The following is a 9,469-nucleotide window of genomic DNA, read 5'->3' on the forward strand; positions in this document are numbered from 1 at the left end:
CCAGCTAAGAGACAGGGGGCCAGCAATTATGAAGGTTTGCACACCTTCGCTACTAATTGCTTTTCTCCCTCTTGACAAATGCAGTAGAGGGAAGATGAGCTTCTGCTGGTGCTATATCTCCAAATTGGCCATGAATCATGAAGCTCTCTTCCTCGTTAATCAGCTTGCCAAGCAACCCCTGGAGAGGAGATCACGGAATCTAATCACACTAGAACAACTGCACTTATAGAGCTAGAGAAGTAATGGAAAGGGTGCCTCAGAAACCAGTCACATGACACTCTGAGCTGCTTTTACAGTGGTACCTTGGGTTAAGAACTTAATTTGTTCCGGAGGTCCGTTCTTAACCTGAAACTGTTCTTAACCTGAAGCACCACTTTACCTAATGGGGCCTCCCGCTGCCGCTGCACCAACGCAGCACGATTTCTGTTCTCATCCTGAAGCAAAGTTCTGAACCCGAGGTACTATTTCTGCGTTAGCGGAGTCTGTAACCTGAAGCGTCTGTAACCCGAGGTACCACTGTATAAGGGTAGGGGAAGAAGAGGGAGGGTGGGGTGGCGAAACTTATATACTTTTTTATAGTGTACATGTGGGGTTTTGTGTCAGCGTCAACTGGATAGGTTCTCTTTCTATTGACTTGTTGCATTTCCTGGGTAGTAAGAGGGATTGGAGGGTGGGGGCAGGGTGTTGTTGGTTGCCTGATCTCATCTGATACATATCCCCATTTTATTCCCTCACATCCTTCAGCTGGGAAGCTGTCCAGCACAATCTAAGCCAGGAAAACACATCCTTTTTTAAGAGGCCTGGACCAGCTAGGGAGCTGTCCAGCAGGACTTGAGTTTTCAGGGCCTGGCATGTGAGCTGTCCACACAGTGCCGTTGCACCAGCAACAAACAGGCAGAGACAATGGAGTCTTGGAGTGGGTTCGGCTGCCCTGTCTTTTCCAGAAGCACAGCAGCCCCTGATCCTGAGCACATGGTTAATACTTGCCTCCTCCCTCTGAGTAAAGTTGAGGTATGGGAGATCTCAGGCTGCCAAATGGTCTCCAGGCAGCTTCCAAGTCAGAATATTAATAATAATAAAGGTAAAGGGACCCCTGACCATTAGGTCCAGTCGTGGACGACTCTGGGGTTGCGGCGCTCATCTCGCTTTATTGGCCGAGGGAGCCAGCGTACAGCTTCTGGGTCATGTGGCCAGCATGACTAAGCCGCTTCTGGCGAACCAAAGCAAAGCACGGAAACGCCATTTACCTTCCCACTGGTACCTATTTATCTACTTGCACTTTGATGTGCTTTTGAACTGCTAGGTTGGCAGGAGCAGGGGCCAAACAACGGGAGCTCACCCCGTTGCGGGGATTCGAACTGCCGACTTTCTGATCGGCAAGCCCTAGGCTCTGTGATTTAGACCACAGTGCCACTCGCATCCCTATAAATAATAATAGCAAACATTAGAAAAGTAATCTAAACAATGAAAAATGCAAACCAAACAGCAGTGAAAACGTAAGTGTAAAAAACATCCATATTAACAAGACATTGCGAATTGCTCATCAGTTATCAGACATGGGGAGACGGTGAGTCAATTTCATTAGGTTTTTTTTGCAGTTCCTGCAGAGCCAACTCATTAACCCGCCAGTAATTCATCAATGTTCCGAAAACCCAGCCAGCATGGTAGCTTTTCCACTAACATATGAAGAAATGCAGCACATGCCCTAATCTGAGGCTGGACATTGTATCTTAGCCAATGTCATGCAGCAAGTGTCAGAGGGGCTTGGCCATAGTTTACTAGGCGATCTCAAGCTGTTTGCTGTCTCTCATGGTTGCTACAAGGATGAAGTGGGAGAGCCCACCTTGTATGCTACCGTGAGCTCCTCAGAGGCAGGGCAAGATAAAAATGCAATAAATCATAAGCAAGTGATATGCAGGGACCTGTTGATACTTCATATGGGGTACTTAAATCTTGGGAGCTCGCTCTGCTGTGAAACAGAAACTTGTGGACCTAGATGGTATCTGATCCTAGCCAAAAGCAGGATCACGGGGGAAAGTGGGGCACTCAAAACAAGGTAAAGTCAAGGATGCAAAGATGCAACCAGGAGAGCATTCCTGATATTTCCTTTGCAGCTGTGACTTTACCTTTCCTGTGCCTGATGTCCTATGATGTCAGGGGATTGGCAGATGGGCACACAGAGGGGTTGTCCACTTTCAGATCTATTCCACTGAACAAAAGTGGTTCTCCATCCCTAACCTAGAGAAATGTCTGGAGCGCTTAAAAGCTGCAGCACTGCTGAAACTAAAGAGGAGTAGGTCTGCATAGAAACTTGAGTGGGCATTGCATGTAGAAGTGGGATATAAGCACATTAAATATATATACATTAAAAAAAAAATATGGGTGGGCTTGTCCACTTTTTCACCGGAGATATTTTTCAGACAGAACAAATTTCAAGCATGTTTCACACCAGGGTTTCCCAAACTTGGGTCTCCAGCTGTTTTCAGACTATAAGTCCCATCATCCTTGACCACTGTTTCTGCTAGCTAGGGATGGTGGGAACTCTTGCCGCCTTTAATAAGCTACAATTCCTAGGATTCTTGGGGGAAGCCATGTCTGTTTAAAGTGGTATTGTTGTTGTTGTTTAGTCATTTAGTCGTGTCCGACTCTTCGTGACCCCATGGACCAGAGCACGCCAGGCACTCCTGTCTTCCACTGCCTCCCGCAGTTTGCTCAAACTCATGCTGGTAGCTTTGAAAACACTGTCCAACCATCTCGTCCTTTGTTGTCCTCTTCTCCTTGTGCCCTCCATCTTTCCCAACATCAGGGTCTTTTCCAGGGAGTCTTCTCTTCTCATGAGGTGGCCAAAGTATTGGAGCCTCAGCTTCAGGATCTGTCCTTCCAGTGAGCACTCAGGGCTGATTTCCTTCAGAATTTCCCCTTCATGGATCACTGCCTTGCTGAGGCGAAGGGGCTTGAATAACTCAGAGAAGCTATGAGCTATGCCGTGCAGAGCCACCCAAGATGGACAGGTCATAGTGGAGAGTTTTGACCAAATGTGACCCACCTGGAGCAGGAACCAGCAAGCCATTCCTGTATCCCTGCCAAGAAAACTCCATGGACAAAGACAACAGGCATATAAAAGTGGCATTATAGAACATTAAATGTATAGTGCAAATATGGCCCATCTGAATTTCTCCTTCCTAAGAGGCTGGTTTCAAGAAACTATGTAAGTAACACTTAGAAGCCTTCCTAATCCAAACTGGATTAGGGAAAGGATTTTCCTCTTAAGAGTGATGACCATTAGCCACCAGTGCCCTGTTTCCCCCACTCTGTATTCAGTCAGTAAAATAATTACACGATGTGACCAGATTCTCATTAATTTACTGTAGTAGCCTAGTAATTTGATGGCCTCTTTAGTTTGCCCATTGATACAGAAAATGCTTTGATGACTGCCCATTCTTCGCTAAAGGTGGCGACTAAGGCCAAGAGAGATTTGGGGTGGGAGTAAGTGTGAGGCAGGGAGCAGCAGCAATTTGATTCCTTCCATGGCTCTGGCCCAAAGAGGCAGACCTGATTTGGAAGCTATTCATTCATTCATTCATTCATTCATTCATTTATTTTCGATGTTTGCAATTTGCCCTTCACCCAAAGGTCCCAGGCTGGCACACAGTAAACATGATAAGCCATCGTTAACAGTAAACAAATTTAAAAAGCAATTCAACGTCCATAATATTCGGCCACAGTCACAAATAAAAGTCCCCAGAGAGCAGAAAACAAAATACTGTATAAGCATTCTTTGAGTGTTTCCAGATGACCTGTTTATTGAGTATTCATTCAAATTTGTTTGCATGGTGATCAGATGACGCTGGCTGGTTAATGAGCATTCATTCTGATTTGTGAGCAGGCGGGTTAGGTGATGTTGCCTCAAAGCAAGGTTTAACCCAAACTTCCCAGTGCTTTTTCTCATCACTTTCCTTATGGGATAAAGTTTGATCTTTGTGGAGGATTGTTGTGGAATACTTCCCAGTTAGCTATGACTGCACAGCCTGCGTTTGCTGCAGTGATTGAATCCCACCCCAATTTGGAAGCGCCCTCAGTTCGCCATGCTCTTTATCCTTCTTTATTAAATTTATGTCCTGCCCAGGTGGCGAACAGCATGTGATAAAACAGTAAAAACAACAGCAACTCTTTAGCACAATTCCCGCACAGATGCAGACTGGGAAGGAGCTCAGTTGAAAAGGTTTCTTGGAAGAGGATGGTTGTCAAGCAGGCGTCAAAAAGACAACAGAGATGGCACCAGTCTAAAATTCATGGGGTGAGGATTCCAAAGGGCAGGTGCCACCACACTAAAGGCCCAATACTTATAAGATGGTATCTGCAGGAGGCCCTCACCTATGGAGCTCAGTGATCGATTTGTGAATACAGGAGATGAGCTTTTGCCAAAATAAAAACAATGTAGGGGCAAGACACACCTCAGAGGGGAGACTATTCCAAAGTTGTGGGGCCACCACTGAGAAAGCTCTGCCCCAGATCCCTACACTGCTCTTTTCACGAGGTTGTGTCAATAGAGTTTCCTGTGCTGATCTCAGTAGACAAATCTGTTTTTTTCTGGCTTCTCTTGATATCACAGTTCATCCCAGGAACAACAAGCTAGTCAGCAGTTACACACTTAACATGGTGCTGGCTAAGGCCCTGTCTGCACTGTGCATTTAAAGCAGTATCAGACCACTTTAAACAGTTGTGGCTTCTCCCATAGAATATTGGGAACTGTAGTTTGTTAAGGGTGATGAGAGTTGTTAGGAGACCCTATTCACCTATGATTTGGGCAACCCACAAAAAATAGACAAGTGAAGACTGAGTACGCTCTTTGGTACAGAAAGCGGAGTGTTGTGGGGAGGGAAGAATTGGCTGGCATCCTGAACAGAACCACTTCACACTGCAACATTCTCTTGTTGGTTCCACTTATATTCCTGATCCCTGGAATGAGGACTGTCTGAAATATACGCCTCTGGTTGGCTTTGCTACCATCTGTTGCCACAATCAAGGCAATTTCCTTAGGGAATGAGAGGGAGGAGAAAGCTATTTCCATTATCCCACAAAATAAAATACTCACAATTGACTCCCATGTTGCAAAAGAGCCTACGATGGATTATTAACCGGGATATTTCTGGTTTTGTGACCCAGGCACATTTTATACATTAGTCCTCCAAAGCGTCTTCCCAAAGGGTCGTTTGATCTTCCAGAAATAATGATGGGGATGGGGAAAGGGGGAGGGGATGGGACCAGACGGCGCTCACATCCAGTGCGCCTACAGCGCTGAGAACGATTCTTGCCTCACAAAAGGATTGACGGGATCAGACAGGTGTCAGTTGAAGGCTACAAAAGCAGAGGGGAGGCATCTGACTAAGTCACCCCCCAGCTGCTCTCGTCCCTCTGGAAGAATGTTTAATGAGCTGCAATCTGTTAAACTGCTCCGAGGTATCCTTAGCAACCGGGCTATTCACCCATTATGTGCTCCTGGCCCTGTATGTCAACCCACAGAATGAGTTGAATAAGGGCAGAGGGGGGAACAAAGTAAGGGAGTTATTCAGGCTGTTACTGACTCAGCCAAAGCAGGCAGTCCTGTGGCCCATCTTAATTATACCCTCCGCAGCTTGAACAATAACAAGTAAACAATCTCACCCTTCCCATTGGGGAGAAGGATTGGGCCTCTGCTTTGCAGAGCATCACCAGGCAGTACTAAGCAAGTCCGTTCCCTTCTGCTGTTCTTCCAACACACAACACACTTTATGATTTGGCTGTCCTTATACTTGTTTGTGAAGAAGGCAGCAAGGTGCTTGCTTTGTGAGCGATGGGCTGGAGCTGACGGCTTGGTTGGCTGTTGCATCGAAGAACTGAGCTGAACTTAAACCTGTTGAAGCCAAGCGTTTGCAAATTCAGGACAAATAAAAGAAAGGGCTTCTTCACACAGCACAACTCACTCCCCCAGGAGGTGGTGATGGCCAACCATTTGGATGGCTTTAAGAGAGGATCAGATAAATTCGTGAAGGAAAAAGGCTGTCAGCGTCTACTTGGCATGATGGCTATATTCTGCCTTCAAGGTCAGAGGCAGCAACTAGTGACTGGAAACTGCAGGAGGAAAAAATGGGCTTGGATCTGGGTCTTGTTTGTGGGTTTCCCACAGGAACCTCTTTAGCCATGGGGAGGACAGGATGATGGACTAGAGGGGTCATTGGCCTGATCCAACAAACCTTTCTTATGTCCTTAAACCTGCCCTGATGCCATCATGAGCACAAATAAACACACATAAAAAGACACCTGGAAGGGTCCCTAATAAAAATATTTGTTGTGCGGTTGAGCCTTCCATTGTGCCCAGTGGCCAGATGGTGATGGCAACCCACGGTCTCAAGTCCCAGGTTCAGGACTTCACATAATTTCTGTCACTCTGAAATTCTCACTTCCATGATGGGAATCCGAGCCAATGAAGAATACATCTATTTGACTTGAAACTGGATAATTTTCTGATGGAAATCCACAACTGAAAATATGTTTGCTGAAGCACTTACTTTGTTTACTCGATGTTTTCATCTGAGTCGGATTTAAGAGGCAATGCACAGGATCTCATAAACTTCCTTTCTTTCGCAGTGTCTTCTGTTTACACAGAAATGCAGACCTTTTGGCTACAGAAGAGCCAAGTGCATTATTGATGGCTCCACATTCTGTAAATAGTTTATATGGGCTCATTTCATGATTACAAAAAGATTGTCCTGTTTTCAACCCAAACAGATACTGAAGAAGCTCCCATGAGGGTTAAACTGTGATGGCAAATGCAGCCAGTCTTCCATCTGCTGAGCAGGATTATAACTCATCCTGCAGCAAAACAGAGAAGAAAAATGAGTCAGTTAAGCACTGGGATATTTTATTCTTAATGAAAACTTTCTCATTAAAAAAAAAAGCCAAATACAGAAACCTGTGTAGCCCAATCCAATGCATGCTTACTTGGAAACAATTCCTAATGAATTTACAAGGACTTACATCTACAGGGGCTTACTCCCATATTTATTTCCCGAAGTGATCAGTAGATTTAGGAATGCAATCGGTTGATATTACTTATTGCTAAGTGCTAGGGTTGGTTGGCATCCATCTATCTTGAGAGACAATGGACAGTGCAAGTAGATAAATAGGTACCGCTCCGGCGGGAAGGTGAACGCCGTTTCCGTGTGCTCTGGCTTCCATCACGGTGTTCCATTGCACCAGAAGCGGTTTAGTCATACTGGCCACATGACCTAGAAAGCTGTCTGTGGACAAACACTGGCTCCCTCGGCCTGAAAGCAAGATGAGTGCCGCACACGATAGTCGCCTTTGACTGAACTTAACTGTCTAGGGGTCCTTTCCCTTTCCCTTTACTAATGTGGTTACTATTTACAGTCGTATCTCGGCTCCTGAGTGCCTTGGGATTCGAACACCAGAAGTGAGTGTTCTGGTTTTTGAGCATTCTTTTGGAAGTCAAACGTCCGACGGGGCTTCCGCAGCTTCCGATTGGCTGCAGGAGCCGTGCTTTGGTTTCCAAATATTTCAGAAGTCAAACAGACTTCCGGAACGGATTCCGTTTGACCTCCAAGGTACGACTGTACTTTATTTCTTCCCCTTACTTAAAATGACTTCAGCTACATTGAGCCTTTAGAAGTGGGAAGCATTTAAAAACCCGCCCCAGCTAATAATGTCTTGTGAGCCACATATTCCTTCAAAGAAATGCTCCCTGACTTGATGGTGAGATGAAAAACCTTTTGTGATCCAAGAGTGTGAACCACTTCTGCTCACAGCAGGGGGCACTGCTATATGTTAAGTGGATTAATAGCATTTCAGACATTTTGATTGCAAGAAATGTGTATAAACCACAAAGCCAAGCACAGAAACCTAAGGTAGTTCAATTCACACTCCTTTCCCCCCCACTGCTTAAAAAACAACAACGCTCAGTAAGTACTTGTTTGTCATCAGCAGTGCTGTTCCTCTTCTTTTTTAAAAAAATGCTGCAATTTTAGATCAAGGATGGTTTAAGAAGGCATCTGGGCATGTGACTGATAATGAAATTCTGCTTAACTTTACCACATATACCTGTCAATTTTCCTCCCCCAAAAGTTCATGTTAACTTCCGATATACAGCAGAGACACCCAGGTAACACAATTGGTTTTGCTACAGGACACTAGAAACAGATTGTTTGCACACCTTTATCGTGGATTCCTCAAAGGATCCTAGGAGTTGTAGTTTGGTGACTGTGCTGGTAATTTCCTCTCAGGGTACATAAAGAGGGTAAATACATTGAATTGTAGAATTGGAAGGGACGGCCTCCCAGTGTCATCTACTCCAACCCCCTCCCCCTCCAGTGTAGGAATCTCAGCTAAAGAATTCCTAACAGATGGCCACCCAGCCTCTGTTTAAAAACCTCCAATGAAGGAGCGTCCACTACCTTCAACGGAGTCCATTCCACTGCTGAACAGCTCTTACCAGACAGCTCTAACACCAAACAACACTTACCGAACACCATATAGTAATTTATTATTTATACCCCGCCCATCTGGCTTGGTTTCCCCAGTCATTCTGGGCAGCTTCCAACAGAACACTAAAATACAATAACCTATTAAACATTAAAAGCTTCCCTAAACAGGGCTGCCTTCAGGTGTCTTCTAAAAGTTTGGTAGTTGTTTTTCTCTTTGACATCTGGTGGGAGGGCGTTCACAGGGCGGGTGCCACTACCAAAAAGGCCCTCTGCCTGGTTCCCTGTAACTTGGCTTCTTGCAGCGAGGGAACCGCCAGAAGGCCCTCGGCACTGGACCTCAGTGTCTGGGCAGAACGATGGAGGTGGAGACGCTCTTTCCGGTATACTGGACCCAGGCCATTCAAGGCTTTAAAGGTCAGCAGCAACACTTTGAATTGTGCTTCGAAACGTACTGGGAGCCTGTGTAGGCCTTCCAAGAGGTCTTATATGGTCTTGGCGGCCGCTCCCAGTCACCATTTTAGCTGCCGCATTCTGGATTAGTTGTAGTTTCCGGGTCACCTTCAAAGGTGCACATAGAGCGCATTGCAGTAGTTCAAGCGGGAGATAAGCAGAGCATGCACCACTCTGGCAAGACAGTCCGCGGGCAGGTAGGGTCTCAGCCTGCGTACCAGATGGAGCTGATAAACAGCTGCCCTGGACACAGAATTGACCTGCGTCTCCATGGACAGCTGTGAGTCCAGAATGACTCCCAGGCTGCGCACCTGGTCCTTCAGGGGCATTGTTACCCCATTCATGACCAGGGAGTTCTCCACACCCGCCCGCCTCCTGTCCCCCCAAAACAGTACTTCTGTCTTGTCAGGATTCAACCTCAATCTGTTATCCGCCATCCATCCCCCAAGTTGTCTATCTCACCCAATTTTTACCGCACCAATATATATGGATGGGGTGGCGGCGTGGGATCAAACTTCCTTTCATTATACCAAATTAAG

This window comes from Podarcis pityusensis, assembly GCF_964106645.2.
Source record: "Podarcis pityusensis genome assembly, chromosome: 1".
Taxonomy (NCBI): Eukaryota; Metazoa; Chordata; class Lepidosauria; order Squamata; family Lacertidae; genus Podarcis; species Podarcis pityusensis.